Source organism: Aythya ferina, assembly GCF_964211825.1.
Source record: "Aythya ferina genome assembly, chromosome: 3".
Classification (NCBI taxonomy): Eukaryota; Metazoa; Chordata; class Aves; order Anseriformes; family Anatidae; genus Aythya; species Aythya ferina.
Genome location: NC_140298.1, coordinates 61,101,923 through 61,119,054, shown reverse-complemented (window position 1 = coordinate 61,119,054; position 17,132 = coordinate 61,101,923).

The window sequence follows — 17,132 nt, the reverse complement described above, 5'->3', positions numbered from 1 at the left end:
AAGAAAAAAGGAAAAAAAAAAAAAAGAACAATCCCTTATTTTTGTCATTTCTTCTTACAAAGAAAAGCATCTTTTTTATCTCTCTGCCAAGCTTTGATTTTTCAGTCTTTCAAAACTCATGTTATCTGGGGAAAATTTTCCTGTTTAAAATGTTTTCTGTACAGTCACCTCTGCTTTTCAGTGAGATTCATGGCAAACTGCACTTTTCTTGCCTGCCAGCAAGACTACTACATAGTGCTCTGAGCAGGGACCCCTTAAGCTGCCCAGTTTGAGACCACCAAATTGCAAGGGTCAGACCTTGTCCTGAACTTCCTTTGTGGACCCTTCCTTGCAGGTTGCCTGCAAGGATTTGGAGTGCAGAGATGGAGAGATGCTCACGCTGCCTCCACCTAACAGCTCCTGTCCCCCTGACAGTGCCAGAGGACATCCCAGCTGCTTGGTCATTCATTCTGATGACCCATCAGCATGGTCCATGGCACTGAGCTGGTTTATGACACCTAGCACAAACCCCAAACCTGGTTCAACAGTGTGCATCAGAGACTATTCCACTATGGCCCCAGTTTTGGAGGACAAGTTTGGGCAAGGACAGACTGTGCCAGCTGGCCTCAGGGAGCAGAGGTTTGTACTGTCAGCTGGCTGAGTGTCTCCAGCTTTCGTTTACAAGTCCTAGGCAGAATTTATTGTAAATATCTCTTATAGTTGTGTTTGGCATTAGCATTAATGGCCCCTCAGTCCTTAGCCTTTGTGGTAGATAAGGAATGGTACCTACACCTGTTTTCATTTCATCCTGAGTGTTTAAATAATTTGTGTCTTTGGGAGGACTGGTGTGGGACGGGGACTGCAGGATAAGCACTGTCAGTGGTTTCTCCAGGTATATTTCCAGGGAAGTCATCGCAAGAACAGTGGCATACATATGGGGACTGACACTCCAAGTCTCTCTGTCTCTGAACACTGATTCCTGGAAACAAATACCATTTGCTTCTGTTGGTGTTGTTTTCCTTACCCTTTCCTTTCACAGGCATATTCCCAATGACTTTTTTTTTATAATGTTCCTACATACTCTTCTCTTGATGAGGCAAATCACATCTCTCTTTTATCTGCCACATAATTCAAGGAACAAAGTGCTCTTAGCAGCCAATATTCGTAGCAGTTCTTTTTCTCCAAGTGTTGCAAAACAAGCACAGATGACCAAGCCTTAAATATTAAGAGCTTAGCATTAAAAAAAAAGAAAAGAAAATAGTAGCATCCATCACCTCTTACGGGTACCATGCTTTCGAGTTTCCCTGCCTTCCCTGTGTCCCCGTGGAGGGACAGAGGAAGCAGTCCCTGTCCTTACAGTTATTTCTTTGCTTTCTGCCACTGAGAGTGCAAACATTCCTGCTGACAGCCCGTGCTTGTGCACTAATTTCTCTCTACCTTACTGTGGCATATCCCATATCCGCCAGCAGATGCCATCAAAAGTAACAAAAAGCAAGAAGCTACAGGTTCGCAGGGGAGGACAGCCCTGCTGCTTTCCTGCCTTCTCCTTTGTTCACCACGGCAAGGCCAGAGAGGGGAAAGAAATATTAAAGAACAGACTAAAAATAATTCAAAGAACAGGTTAAAGAGCATGCAAGTTTGATGTCTTCAGACTGACCACATCTGGTTAAACAAGTACCAAAAGAACAAGTCAAAGCCACCTCTGCATAATTAGCAACTATCACAGTGAATTAAAAGAGTGTGGGGAGGTTTAATGTGTCTTTGCACTTAGAAAAGTGCAAATAGTGCTTGAATAATGTAACTCCTGAAAAAGAAAAGCCTTCTGCAAGACTGGCCAGACTAACTCTGCCACCCGAGAAGATGTAGGACATGCTTTTAAGCAACCAATCTGTACAGAACTCCTCGGTTCATGAGAAATAGTCAGCATGGATTTGTTGAAAATAAATCATGTCAAAGAAAACAAGTTTCATTCTTTGACAGGGTAATGGCCTACTGCATACGGGGAAGCGAGAAATATAATTTACCTTGCATTTAAGTCAAACTTCTGGCACAGCCATTCGATATATTATTTGCAAACCATGGCAGGGACTGGAGAATTTTTTCCTTCCTAGGGCAGTGTGCAAATAGCTGAAAGACTACACTCATAAATAATTATCAGGGGTTCACTGTCAAATAAGGAGGACCTTGCAAATGCAGTCCTGTGGGACCAGACCCGAGGGCAGCTCTAATCATTGTTTTTATTAATGACTCGGAGGACAAACTAGATGGAGTGCTTGCAAAGTCTGTGGATAACGTTAAGCAGTCAGTGCCTGTATGTACCCTGGGGGATAAGAATTCAAGCTGATTTTGATAAATCGGGCAAATGTTCCAAAATCAAGGAAATGAAGTAAAAACAAATGCAAGTGAAAGTGCAATGCTCAGGAAGTCTGATAGTGAAGCACGTATCTAAAAATAACTACCTACAAAAAAGCACTGCAGCAACAGAATAGAAGCCTGTTGTCACAAGCTGCACAGAAGTAAAACAAGCATTGCTAACTCAAACAAATAAACAAACAAACAAACAAACAAAAAAAGACAAACAACACCTTTTGCTGAACCAGCTGGACAGGAATCCATGAGGAGAGCATCTCCTTGCCAGCAAACGTGTGAGTAGAGGCAACCCTGTGCCACCTGGGAGCTGCTCAGCCCTGTCCCACTTATATTCCCAGAAATGGGAGTGAGAAGTTGCATGAGAAGTTACTGTTTTGTGGCTGCCTGCTAGAATTTTACTTCGGAAACCTTCTATGCTGCCTTGCTAGAAAGGGCCTCAATAGTCTCGCCTAGAAAACATCTGCGAAACTTTCCCAGCAAGTGCTGCTTGTCAGTGCTCCACTGCACTGCACAAGAATCCAAACTTTAGGTGACACTTCATGAAGTCATTTGTTTCCCTGTTGCCACAAACGAAGCCTGGACTTTGATTTTCTGGGGACTCTGCCAGTTTGGAAAGCATATTTTCACAGTGTTTCTACCATTTGTTTCGCAGAAACTCTTTTCAAGGAACTGCTAAGATCTGACAAATAAACATCAGTGATTTATCGCTGAGGTTAATTGGGAATACTGCTGTTTCAAGATGCTCACAGCACAAGTGGCTGAGGGCCATACTGTCGGTTTGTTTTGAAAATCTCCTGAAATACATTCCTTTTTGTTTTCTTTCTTTGAGGGAGAGATTAAATGTTTGAAAATGGATGTTAGGAAATGTGGCTGTTCTCAGCTGTCTTTGATATCCTTTTAAATTCCCACTCACTGCAGCTGCCACCGCACTGTGCTGTCATGTAAGAGGTAGAGGGAAATTTATATAGTTGCATTAATGCTACGTTACACACTTTATTAATTCACTAACTGTAAGACACAACTCCTCAAGAGCAGAAAATTGTCCTCTTAAGACGTCCCTGCATCAGGAGTAGTAACCTGTGGATGAGAGGTGAGGAATGCATATAGGGGCCACAGGTGTGCCAGCTGAATTCACCACCCAAAATCAGTCTCTGGTGAGAGGTTTAGGAGATGAGTGGAGCTGCTTTGTTCAGGCTGAGATTTTGTTTGTCACACTGGTATCTTATCTGTGGTAGCCCAGGCTATGCATAAGCAAGTGCTGCTGTACTTGGAGCTAGACCTGCTAGATGGGGTTTGTCATCCCATCTGCTAGATGAGCAGGGAACCACTTGTGCTCTCCTTCCATAGTCAGTGCCCGCCAGGGATATCTGAGAATGCCACAGGAGGATAAAAGGTTATTTTATTTACAAGGATGATGTACTTCTTTGAAAAGCAACTTTTTTCATGCATGTATGTGAGGCATATGAAAAGCGATCAGCTGTAAAGCCTGTAGCTCAGAGAGACACTTTAGAGATTTCTCTTGCTGCTAAAGGTCATTTTTTATTTATTTATTTATTTTTTTTCTGGTAAACACACACTTGTTTAAGTGATGTGCTTCCTGGAATACTTTGCTCCTGAGATAAGAGTTGCTGAAGAGTATTCTGATAGTTAAATGTACACTGTATGGATCATTTCATACTTACAAGTACTTTTTGTAGTAGGCACTTAGCTAAAGAGGAGTAAAAGATCTGAATTGTAGATTGAATAAAGGCTTGTTTCTTGCCATCTTCTGCTCCTGTTGACTTCAAGGGATGCTGATTGGTTCTCTTTTTCACTTAAGAGGGGCTTATGACTCAGTGGTCTCAGCCTCCTCGTGGACTGAAAGCTGCAGAAAAACAAGCATCTTAAGAAAAGGTCTGTGCAGTGAGGTTTTGGTACTGACCTCGACCTCATCACTATTAGGCATGAGATAGTCGTATTTTATTTAAACCCCAGTCCTTGCTGGAGTTTTGTTGGAAACCATGTGAAATCAAATGGCTTTGCCATTGATGATGGAAACTATTGTCCTTCACTGGGAGTGAAATTTGTTTAACGTGCCTAGATACCAGGGCTACCTCTATAACCAACGCAGAGAGACAGGTCCCTGGCTGGAACTCATTTGTCTCCTCGTTGCATTGTGATGAAGACTACACAAGTTGCTCAGTTGTCTCATTTCTGGATGGCCAGAACTGGGTGAAACAAACCCCAGCTGTGTGTTTCCTACAGCACCAGTCACTAACTGGTGAGGTGAACCTCAAAAACACTGGCGCTGGGACAGCAGAGCAGCAATCACCCTATTGAGTTGTGCTCAGCTTGCTAGTTGGAGCTCTGCAGTAGCACTGCTGGGGCTTGAGGCCAAGAGGAGGACACCAAGGAAGACAAAGTGGTTGGTGGTGCCCAGAGGAGGAGGCCACTGGGTTGGGAAAAGCAGAGCACAGGAGAGCCCATGAGGCTGGACACAGGTAGGAGGTGATGGTGAAGACTGTCCTCAAAGACATTATTTTGCAGAGGGTGGTTTCTAGTACAGAACACTGAATGTCTGTCGTCAGTCAAATTTTGTGTTTCTTTCCCATGTATTTTTGAGCAGCTACAGTTTGCTCAGCAAATGTTAGTATTAAGCAAATTTGCAATTTGCTATTGACAAATGTTCTCAGTGGGAGCTGGAGTATAAGTAAAATATTAATACCTTCTTCCACAGCTGAACTGAGCTGAAGAGGTGGTGGTGTGTGTGTGTGTGTGTCTGTCAGCAATTGCAGCAATGCAGCAGTCTTCAGCCTTAAAAATACATGACATTTGAGGTAAACTTTTCCGACTACAGCATCCGAATAGCTGCAATCTATTTACGGGCAAGACATAAGCAGAAAAGGAAGGAAGATTTGTCAGGTGATAAGTTTTCAGAGGCTGCTGCAAGAACAGTGCATTTTTATTTTTTTTTCTCTTTGTGGTAGACGGGATGAAAAGCAACATGCTCCAGTTGCAGCAAGAGAGACTCAGATGAGATAGTGAATAAAGCTTACTGTTGCTGAAAGAAATGAAGCCAGGAAATAGGCTGTCTGAGGGAACTGAGGCATCTCCATCACTGGAGGGCTTTAAGAACAGATTGAACAAACATTTGTCAGAAGTGACATGCCTGTAGGTGACCCTGCCTTAAGGCTGGGGAATGGATGAGACCCTTCCAGCCCCAAGATCCCTCGGCTGTCTGAGATGAATTATTTACTGCAGATGAGTCCGTTGGCATCAACACCAAAGCAATGTATCTGTCAGACTGTTTAGATCTTCGCAAGTGCACACAAAAAGCCTAACAGCTGCAAGTTTAATGCTTCATGTATAACTGGGGTTTATTTCCTAAAATGAAGCGAGGGATTCAGGAATTTATGTAGGAAGCTTGTTTTGAAAGGTGTGAGTGTAACACTTACTGCTTCTAATATTGCAAACTGGGTCATACAGCACTACGCTTTCTAAGGAATGGGTTTTTTTTTGGTGTTTTGTTTGTTTGTTATACAAGTTATACTCAATTCAGATTAAGACCCAAGTGGTCTAGCTGGCCCCCTTGGCTCTGCCTGATTTTGTAGCTAGTAGTAGCAGGCCTTCAAACTCCAAAATCTATGCTTGACAAGTGTCTGTTGGTAAATGACAACACAGTCAATGTCCTAGTGACCACCAGGAGCACTGGGATGACAGAATGGTGGCAGAAATGGTGGTGATCTGGGTTACTGCCATCTCAGCCAATATCAGCAAGTGTCATCATCATCACACCCTAGGTGTCAGTATAAGTACGTCCTAGAGAAAAAACAGGGCTCCAGAGTATGCCAGCATCGTATCTGAAAACAATGTTGGTGCACGTGAATTGTGCCAGTGACTGGTGAGGCCTCTCTGTATGAAGAAACTGCTCCTCCCATGATTGCAATAACAACTGCCTGGCTTTAAGGGATATAGGTGGGGTATAGGTGCCCAGTCAGCAGCTCCAAAATAGCTGGCCATACTTCTGATAGGGAACAGGGTGGTGACGCCTGGCCTGGGACAGGAGGAAGCAGCAGATGACAGTAGGGCTTGTAGGCCTCAATGGTAAGGATGGCCACCATGAACTTGCTGATGGTGTGCTCCTAATCAGGAAAGCGATGTGAGCAGCCTACAGAAGGGAGCAATCACTGTGTCAGTACTGGGATTTTGGTGAGCTGCCGCTACAAAGCTGGTGGCTGCTCTGGGCCCAGGACCATGAAGATCCACCTGCGTTCTCAGATTAGTGACCTAAGGGCCTAGTTTTAATGAAGCTATAGTCCTGGAGACTGATCCTATCACCATAATGTTCCTCAAAGCACTTGTGCGTCTCACTTGGATAGCCGTGCAAACCAGGCTGTCCTGGAGAGCTGCTGCACAAGGGTGCGGGTCACACATGAATTCACGGCTATTGCCAAGGCAACGAGTTTGCATCATGGTTGTATTTCTTTTTTCCATGTGTACACCAAGGATGTTTTTGCACAGGACATTACTAAATATTTCAACAACGCAGCTACATCATCAGTTAGAAAAAAAATGCTATCAAGGAAAATTGATACCCTTTAACCCATTTGTGGTACATGAGCAGGGGATTTCTTTCTCTCTTTCTCTCTTTCTCTCTTTCTCTCTTTCTCTCTTTCTCTCTTTCTCTCTTTCTCTCTTTCTCTCTTTCTCTCTTTCTCTCTTTCTCTCTTTCTCTCTTTCTCTCTTTCTCTCTTCTTTCTCTCTTTCTCTCTTTCTCTCTTTCTCTCTTTCTCTCTTTCTCTCTTTCTCTCTTTCTCTCTCTCTCTCTCTCTCTCTCTCTCTCTCTCTCTCTCTTTCTTTCTCTTTCCCTCTTTCTCTCTTTTCTTTCTTTCTTTCATTAGTCGACCTAGAAGACTGGCTTTGTTTGCATTCCTTTTTCCCTGTGTGCTCATGTATTCACTACAAAAAATTGGCCCTTTTCTTCATCCGAACATGTATTCCCACCTTTATTTCCTTGGTTAGCCTTGCTGTTTCCAGCAGTCTGTAGGTTACCCATGACTATTTTGAAGAAGTGAGGTAGAAAATACTTTTATGTGATTCAAAGAAAGACCAAAGCAAGTGCTTAGTGGGAAAAAGAAGAAAACTATCTCTCTAGAAGATGTGCTATTCACACAGAGGGTGTTTTTTTGAAGGCTATTTTTAAAAGGTCAAATTAAAAAAAATCATTCTTGGATGACTGTTTCAGCATTGAAGTGTACGTGCAGCTACCTACAGACAAGGCAGGGGTCCAAGCCACTGCTGGAACCAGTGACAATCTAGTGCTTAATCTGGGTGTCCTACAGGTAGGCATCTGGGGATACCTGGGGTGCTTTACAGCAAAGCTCTTGCTTTGGAAAGGCACAGATCTGTGAGGCATCTGTTGTGCCTGGGCATAGGTGTCTGTTCCAGGACAAAATGAATCACAACCCCTGACTCCAGAGGCTGAGCTGAGCAGATCTCTCTTGACAGTAACAGGAGCTGTTGGAGAAAATGGGTTAAAAGCAGAAGACTGGTGAGGAGGACTGTAAGTACATTCAAGTGATCTTGCAGCTGGGAATACATACAGCCTGGAGAGTGGTAATGTAGGAAAACACATATATCATACTTATTGTTGTTTATCCTCTGTGTGTTTGACAAGTAAAACATCTGTGTATAGATAGCATAGGTATTCGGTAGACTTGGAGGTACCCCATCAGACATGCTTGAGCTCCCTGCCTTGGTATGGAGAAGATCAAAGCACAGCAAGGATCGTAACATGGCAGTAAACGATGTTTGTGTGTCAGTAAACAGACATAAACAGCAGGCAGGTGACTGATCCTCTAGCATGGATCGAGCTCAGTGGTGCCTGCGTCCCCATTTGTGTGCTTCTACCTGGGTGTTGTTCTGTGGGTCCCCTGGTTGGCAAGGTAATGAAAATAAATGTACGCTTTGTGTTTCCATTGTGAGTCTGTGGTTATTCCTGCTGCCTGCCTGTGCTGGAGCTGACAGGCCCTGCACACACAGAAACTTCTCAACACATATCTAAATTTCGGTATCTTCTTCTGCAGCCAGACCCCATCCTGTCTGTCACCACTCCATGCACTCCTCGATACCCCTCTTGTACCCCAATCTCAGTCTCATTAGGCAAAGGATATGACGCAACCTTGACCATTTGGGATTTCAATTAATTTTGCATCTCTGCTGGCAAAAAGCAGCTGAACTCTACGCTCTCTCCTTTTTAAGCAAGAGATTACATGAAATAATCAGGGCTTTCATTTTTGGCTTTAGAAAACAATGTGCTTAAGAACTGGGCAACAAAAAGCTTTGGATCACTTAAAATTCTGTACCTGGAAAGCCAAGTACTACTTTTTTTTTTAATGACCTTCATGTAAGACATAAAGTAGCAATTATTTTGGCAGGAATTAGAGAAATAAGTGGCAAAATTGCTTTTGAGCCAGTGAGAGGTCTTATAATTATCAAAGCTTTTGAGTTTTGCTCTTTAATTGATTTGAATATTTAAGATACTCACTTGTCATTCACTATACATTAAATGGTAGATTGGTTAAAAAAAAGGATCACAAAATTGTGATTTACCAGGAAAAAATGAAAAGATTGACTTGAAGAACAGAGTGCTTAACACACCTGAAGAGCAGTGAAAACAATGTGTGTGTGAAGTTGGTAAACAGCTGTATTGGGTTTACAAGGCAAGGTTTTGGTAGTGGGTGACTACAGGGGTGGCCTCTGTGAGCAGAGCCCAGCAGCTGCCCCATGTCAGATCAGAGCCAGCTCCAGCTGGCTCCAAAAGGGACCTGCTGCTGGACAGGGAGCGATACTGGGTGGGCCTCTGGGAGAGTAGAAGGGAAAATATTGCTGTGTGGCCGCAGTTGGGAGAGGGAAGTGAGAAAATGTATGAGAACCAGCCCTATAGCCCCCAAAGTCAGTGCAGCAGGAGGGCAGGAGGTGCTCCAGGCAGGCAGCAGCAGTTCCCCTGCAGCCTGTGCAGGGAGAGTCCCCTGTTGGAGCAGGCTGTCCCCCTGCAGCCCATGGGTCCTACATGGAGCAGATCTCCATGCTGCAGCCCCCCCGTGGGTGGAGGAGCCCCCAGGGGAGCAGGTGGATGTGGTCTGGAGGAGGCTGCGGCCCATGGAGAGCCCCTGCAGGAGCAGGCTCTGGGCCGGAGCTGCAGCCCGTGGAGAGGAGCCCACGCAGGAGCAGGGGGTCTGGGGGGAGCTGCTGCCCAGCCGTGGTGGCCCCGTGCTGGAGCAGTTTGCTCCTGGGGGATGGACCCCATGGGACGGAGCCGTGTGGGAGCCAGGGCAGAGAGTGACCATGAAAGAGCTGTGGAGACGAAGCGTCAGGGACTGACCGCAGCCCCCATTCCCCATTCTCCTGCGCTGCTTTGGGGGGAGGAGGTGGAAGAGGGTGGATGGGCGAAAGGTGTTTTGAGTTTTCTTATAGTTTCTCACTGTTTTAGTCTGCTAATGATGGGCAATGAATTCTATTAATTTCCCTATGCCAAGTTTGTTTTGCCCATGTTGATAATCTTGAGTGATCTCAGTCTGCACTAGAGCAGGGGGAAGCTCCTGAACACCTGCAGTACATCGATGACATTATTGTGTGGGGTGACACAGCAGAGGAAGTTTTCGAGAAAGGGAAGAAAATAGTCCAAATCCTTCTGAAAGCCGGTTTTGCCATAAAACAAAATAAAGTCAAAGGACCTGCACGGGAGATCCAGTTTTTAGGAATAAAATGGCAAGATGGATGTCGTCAAATCCCAATGGATGTGATCAACAAAATAACAGCTATGTCTCCACCAACTAACAAAAAAGAAACACAGACTTTCCTAGGTGTTGTGGGGTTTTGGAGAATGCACATCCCAAATTACAGTCTGATTGTAAACCCACTCTACCAAGTAACTCGTAAGAAGAATGAGTTTGAATGGGGCCCTGAACAACGACAAGCCTTTGAACAAATCAAGCAGGAAATAGTCCATGCAGTAGCCCTTGGGCCAGTTCGAACAGGACCAGATGTAAAGAATGTGCTCTACACTGCAGCCAGGGAGAACGGCCCCACCTGGAGCCTCTGGCAGAAAGAACCTGGGGAAACTCGAGGTCGGCCTCTGGGGTTTTGGAGTCGGGGATACAGAGGATCTGAGGCCCGCTATACTCCAACTGAAAAGGAGATATTGGCAGCATATGAAGGAGTTCGATCTGCTTCGGAGGTGGTCGGTACTGAAGCGCAGCTCCTCCTAGCACCCCGATTACCGGTACTAGGCTGGATGTTCAAGGGAAGGGTCCCCTCTACGCATCATGCAACTGATGCTACATGGAGCAAGTGGGTTGCACTGATTACTCAGCGGGCTCGAATAGGAAACCCCAGTCGCCCAGGAATATTGGAAGTGATCATGGACTGGCCAGAAGGCAAATACTTTGGGATATCATCAGAGGAGGAGGTGGGTCGTGCTGAAGAAGCCCCACTGTACAACCAGTTGCCAGAGAATGAAAAGAAATATGCCCTGTTCACTGATGGGTCCTGTCGTATTGTGGGGAAGCATCGGAGATGGAAGGCTGCTGTATGGAGTCCTACGCGACGAGTTGCAGAAGCTGCTGAGGGAGAAGGTGAATCGAGTCAGTTTGCAGAAGTGAAAGCCATTCAGCTGGCTTTAGACATTGCTGAACGAGAAAAATGGCCAGTTCTCTATCTCTACACCGATTCATGGATGGTAGCAAATGCCCTGTGGGGATGGTTACAGCAATGGAAGCAAAACAACTGGCAGCGTAGGGGCAAACCTATCTGGGCTGCTGCATTGTGGCAAGATATTGCTGCTCGGGTAGAGAACCTGGCTGTGAAAGTACGCCACGTAGATGCTCATGTGCCCAAGAATCGGGCTACTGAAGAACATCAAAACAACCAGCAGGTGGATCAGGCTGCTAAGATTGAAGTAGCTCAGGTGGACCTGGATTGGCAGCATAAAGGTGAATTATTTATAGCCCGATGGGCCCATGACACCTCAGGCCATCAAGGTAGAGATGCAACATACAGATGGGCTCGTGATCGAGGGGTGGACTTGACCATGGACGCTATAGCACAGGTTATTCATGACTGTGAAACATGTGCTGCAATCAAGCAAGCCAAACGGTCAAAGCCTCTTTGGTATGGAGGACGATGGCTGAAATATAAGTATGGAGAGGCCTGGCAGATTGATTACATCACACTCCCTCAAACTCGCAATGGCAAGCGCCACGTACTTACAATGGTGGAAGCAACCACCGGATGGCTGGAAACATATCCTGTGCCTCATGCTACCGCCCGGAACACCATCCTGGGCCTTGAAAAGCAAGTCCTATGGCGACATGGCACCCCAGAAAGAATAGAATCAGACAATGGGACTCACTTCCGAAACAACCTTATAGACACTTGGGCCAAAGAACATGGTATTGAATGGGTGTATCACATCCCCTATCATGCACCAGCATCCGGGAAAGTTGAACGATACAATGGCCTGTTAAAAACTACCTTGAAAGCAATGGGCGCTGGGACGTTCAAAAACTGGGATACGCATTTGGCAAAGGCCACCTGGTTAGTCAATACTAGGGGATCTACCAACCGAGCTGGACCTGCCCAATCAAACCTGTTACGTACTGTAGATGGGGATAAAGTTCCTGTAGTGCATGTAAAAAATATGCTGGGTAAAACAGTCTGGGCTACTCCTGCCTCAGGAAAAGGCAAACCTATTCGTGGAATTGTTTTCGCTCAGGGACCTGGATATACTTGGTGGGTGATGCAAAAGAACGGAGAGGTCCGGTGTGTACCTCAAGGAGATTTAATACTGGGTGAGAATAGCCCATGAACTGAATTGCACCATGTTAAATAGTATATTATACTGTATGTTATCACTACCATGATTACTATAGGTGACTAATTAGAATGTATGGAAAAGAGTGTAACCTGAGCATGACATAAATGGTATGGAATAAGGGGTGGATAGATGTCCTGGTTTCAGTTAGCACAGAATTAATTTTCTTCCTAGTAGCTGGTGGAATGCTGTGTTTTGGCTTAGAATGAGAAGAGTGCTGATAACACCCCGATGCTTTAATTGTTGCAGAGCAGTGCTTATACTAAGCCAAGGACATCTCAGCCTTTGCTCTGTCCTGCCAACGGGCAGGCTGGGGGGTGCAGTAAGAGCTGGGAGGGGACAGACCCAGGACAGGTGACCCAAACTAGCCAAAGGGGTATTCCATACCATCTGACGTCATGCTAAACAATATATAGGTGTGGCTAGCCGGGGGGAGGGGGCCGGACTGCTCGGGGTTAGGCTGGGCATCGGTCAGCGGGTGGTGAGCAATTGCATTGTGCATCACTTGTTTGTACATACTATTATTACTTTCGTATTATCACCATTGTATCATCATTATTATTATTGTTATTATTATTTTTTTTTTCCTGTCTTATTAAACTGTCTTTATCTCAACTCACGGGCTTCACTTTCCATTTCTCTCCCCCGTCCCAGAGAGGGAGGGGGGAGGGTGAGCGAACGGCTGCGTGGTGTTTAGCTGCCGGTCGGGTTAAACCACGACACTAACTTATCCCAACCCTTGATCCCCTCCTTCTTTTCCTGTTTTCAACATATTTTCTTTCCCTTTTCCTTTGAGGAAGGGGAGTGAGAAAGTTGCTGCAGTAGAGTTTAGCTGTCCATGATGATTAAATCACCACAAAACCCTGAAAACTACCATCAGAAAATGTTCACTGTAAAGTAATTGGGGAAAGTTAGGGCACAGAGAAAATTCATCAGTGTAAGCAGAAGCCTATTGGAAGAGATTTGTGTCCAGAGCAACCCCTGGCTGTTTGCTACTGCTTAGCTCAAAATGTCCTTAAAAATGTTTCTCTGCTACTTTCAAAGAACATTTTAAATGGGAAGTGCTTGAGTTTTAGGCTTGTGCATGTTAATTTTTTATCATGTTTTTGCGAATATGTCTAACAAGTGGTGTCTGAAACTTGCTTGTGAAATAAACTCTGCTAATAAACAGAACTGAATAAGTTAACTTAAACATTAGCTTTCCTTTTTCAGCCCAAACTGCCCTTGTGGTACTGTAGATCTGATGCAGGCACTTGTCTGGCACTACAAGGTAAATCCGGGCATTTAAGTGTGTTTCTCAAGGTGATGGTTTCATGTCTGTACTGAGAAATTGAAGTTTTTGGCTTGGTGGCACTTCTGCCTTCCTGCTGCCTGCCCTCCCATGGGGTGCTAACATCCACGGCAACAGTGTGCTCCTGGGCTCTGAGGCCTGTGAGCCCAGGGGGATGAACCTGGTGGGTCAGATGCTTCAAATCAAACCCTTTAGTGATGTTAAAACAAAAGATTGAACTCTGTGTAGTGCTGTTTCTCCATCTTATGGCACACAGGAGCAACATGGTCAGCTGTGCACCCAGGTTTCTTGGTCTCTCCAGCTCCATGGCAGAGCTTATGGCACCTAGGCAAGTAAGGAAGAGGCTTTGCCAGGAGGTTCACTTCCATACCTCTGTTTTGCCTGCGATGTGCCATCTCCAGCCTGCAATCACATTCCTGTGCAAAAGAAGGCAATCCTTGACAACTGTGAATTAAACACAGACTCGAGCTGTGTCGGCATCAAAGGAGCTTCCCAGACAAGTGAGATGACGGTACAGAGCATATCTACTCTGTGACACTCCAGTATTGGGCAGGGGCAGGGGGCGAGCAGCCCACCTCTGTCTCCTGTACCAGGGGTCGGTGTAGAGGCATGAAATCATCTCTGCCTCCAGCTGCTGGCCTGGGTAGGAGGCAAGGCTTACTACAAGAACAGTGTGCCTTCTAGCTCAGATGACAGCAGGCAGTGTTTTTTGTACCGATGATGGTAGTTCTGTCCCTAATGGTGCACATGCATAAGTAGAAGCATAATACATTTAACCTGTCACTTCTTTAGCTTGCCTTGCTTTTTTCCTGTCATTTCAATGCCAGGAGTGTTGATCTCAGAGTACCACAGAGTGCAGAGAGCTCTTGCAGAGATACAGAATTGATGAGAAATACAGTGAAAATTGGTAGGGAGCAAATCAAGAGGGCAAATCAACCTTTATCCTGCATATGTTCTAGCTAGGCTGCTGTTCCACATCCTGCTGCTCATGTTTGCTGTGGCTTTGGTTTAACTGCTTGAGAAATGCACATTCTAACCTACATGCTGCTGATGAAGTCAAACTGACCCATTCAATATAAAGGAAATAGCTCAGTAAAATTAGTCTATCAGGATAAAGAGGGAATGTGTGGAAGAGGGAGGAAACAGAGAGAGAATCAAGAAGACCTAAAATAATCAGCATTCAGGCAATGTTGGTTACTGTAACTCTGAAAGCCAGCTTCTAAGTCAAATTTTCAGTCAACCTTCAAAAATCGCTCCAAATTTTGTTCATCAAGGGACTGATTCAAAGGCAGTTGAACACAGTACCAGGTCTACCACTGTCTTGTGTGTCTTGATGAAATCCAAAAAATGTTATGGGCGTGCAATATTTTTAAAAATTAACACAATGAGCTGATCCAGAACTTTTTGAGTTTGTTCTTTGAAAACAATCCCCTTTAGAAGATATTCTGCAGGCTGTTTCTTCAATATAGAAATAGCTGTAATCTTTGAAGGGAATGTGTGGGCCTCCAGCCTTTGCGTGCTGTTAGTCCTCACCATTGCCTTGAGGTGACTGTGCTGGCTCCATCAGGATCCACTGATAACGACTGATTTTCCAAAGAGGAAACACTCAGCCCCTCCCGCTGTCCACCTTGCCACTATCTCTTCCTTGCTACGATTTGCCATATGGCTGGGTGACACATGCAGGGATATAGTAGCATGTGCTCAGTTCTCTCAGGTCTGCTTTCCTGGGGGTTTCTGCTGCAGGTTGGAGGGAGGTCGCTGGACATGGAGCACATGGGGTATGCTGGGCCATAGGGAAGGAACAGTGCCTCACAGAGATGTCCGCTGGGTGCAATGCTGGTGCAATGGCTTGTTCCCCGTCTGTCACTTGTCTGTCTGCCTCTCCTGCTCTGCCACGCACAGTTTCTCTAGCTTTCTTCCACTAAAGGCCATTGCCTGTTTGCTCTTTTATTTCTCTTGCTGGAGAAGAATGAGTGCAGCCTCTTACTGACCTCTATTAAAAACACAAATACACTGCAATACTAGCAAGAAGCAAAACTGCTCCTCATGAATCTGATTATGATCTGTGACTTGTGTGTGTATGCAAACATTGGACCAAGACAAACAAGCTTAATTTTGCAATCCTAGATTAACTTCTGTGACCTAATTGGATTAAATTCTTCTCTTTCTGCCTGCTTCAGAATGAATGACCAGTCATAATATGGAGAAGTTCTGCTGAAATTGCAAGAATGAGAGAATATTTTCTTGTTATTCTGTATTTAAGAAGTGATCCCTTTTATTTCTTAAATGCAAATTTAGCAATAAAAGAATGAGAAATTGCACTGGAGTATGTATAAATCAAAATAAAGCTCTAGCTGGTAAGCTTGATTTCAGTGGTCCAATTCTGCAATCCAAAAACTAACAAGCTGGAGGTGTTAACCTGGTTTTGTACTTATTAGAGAAATATGCTTCTTGGAGCTTATCCCAGTGCTTTAGCAGCTTGTCAGGCTGTACCTCCTAAAAACAATTGAGATATTTTTTTCTAGTGGCATCACAGAAGTGGTAGTCATTTGTGACTTTCTATTTCTCTGAAAAGGTTGTCGTGGAAGGCATTGGAAAGAAACAATCTTTTGTGTTCTTGTTAAATCCATGGGAAGGTCACTCTGCTTGTTGCAGGTAACTCAGGCACGCACGTGTGATTTCATGTTTTGATTCTTAGTACTCCTTTAAAATTAATAGCCAGAAGTTGAGTCATTTCACATTACGTGCAAAACAACAGTTTACAAAGGAGTACAAATTCTGTCCTCCCTCTTCCCAGAAGTTGTGTTTTGTTTCTTAATTGACAAAATGTGCATCTTTTATAAAGCATAGTTACAAGAAGACTGCTTTGTGCCTCATCTCATAGAAATGTGTCCATCTGCAGTCATGTGGTATATGAAATGGGTATTGCAGGCACAATACTTCAGAAGAGTTGAGTACCCCAATGACATGGGACCTTGCACCAGACAGAAATGAGGGTGAGAATTTGTCATGCAGGAAATTAATCCATGAAAACTTCAGAAAGCTGATCTATATGCTAATGTATTTTAAGAGTGCAGTGCAAGCAATTGGAAAAGGGTAAAATATGGGGGGGGGGGGGGAGGGGGGAGCATTTCCATCACTGCTTTTTGCATCTGGGGACCATACTAGCCATGGCAGTAGTTTCTATGCATAGAAACCCCATGAGGGAGAAGAGGGATATTTATTAAAAAGAGATCTTAGAAATCATAGTGCATTGGAAGCTATCGTGGTGTGTTATACAACATCTTTCATTTGGAAGACTCTTGATGCATGTTAGGAATCTGGTTTGTAGTGAATCTGCAATGAAACAGTGGCAGAGGCTGCAGAGCAGCACCATGGAACAGCAACATCCGCAGCCTGATTTCCTGAAATCAAGAGCAGAGTGATGCTTAGGTGAATGTGTTAGCATTGCCCAAGGTAGCCTTGCTGCTTGCTGCAGATTACTAGATGCCACTGTAACGCAGAGGAAAGTGGAGAGGAAGGAGAGAGAGATAAACATGGGGAAAAATGAATGACCAGGAAATGGTGAGATGAGGAGGAAAGCAAAGTGATTAAGAAGGAAAAAATGTGAAAGGACTCATTCTTCCTTAGGTCTTTGAG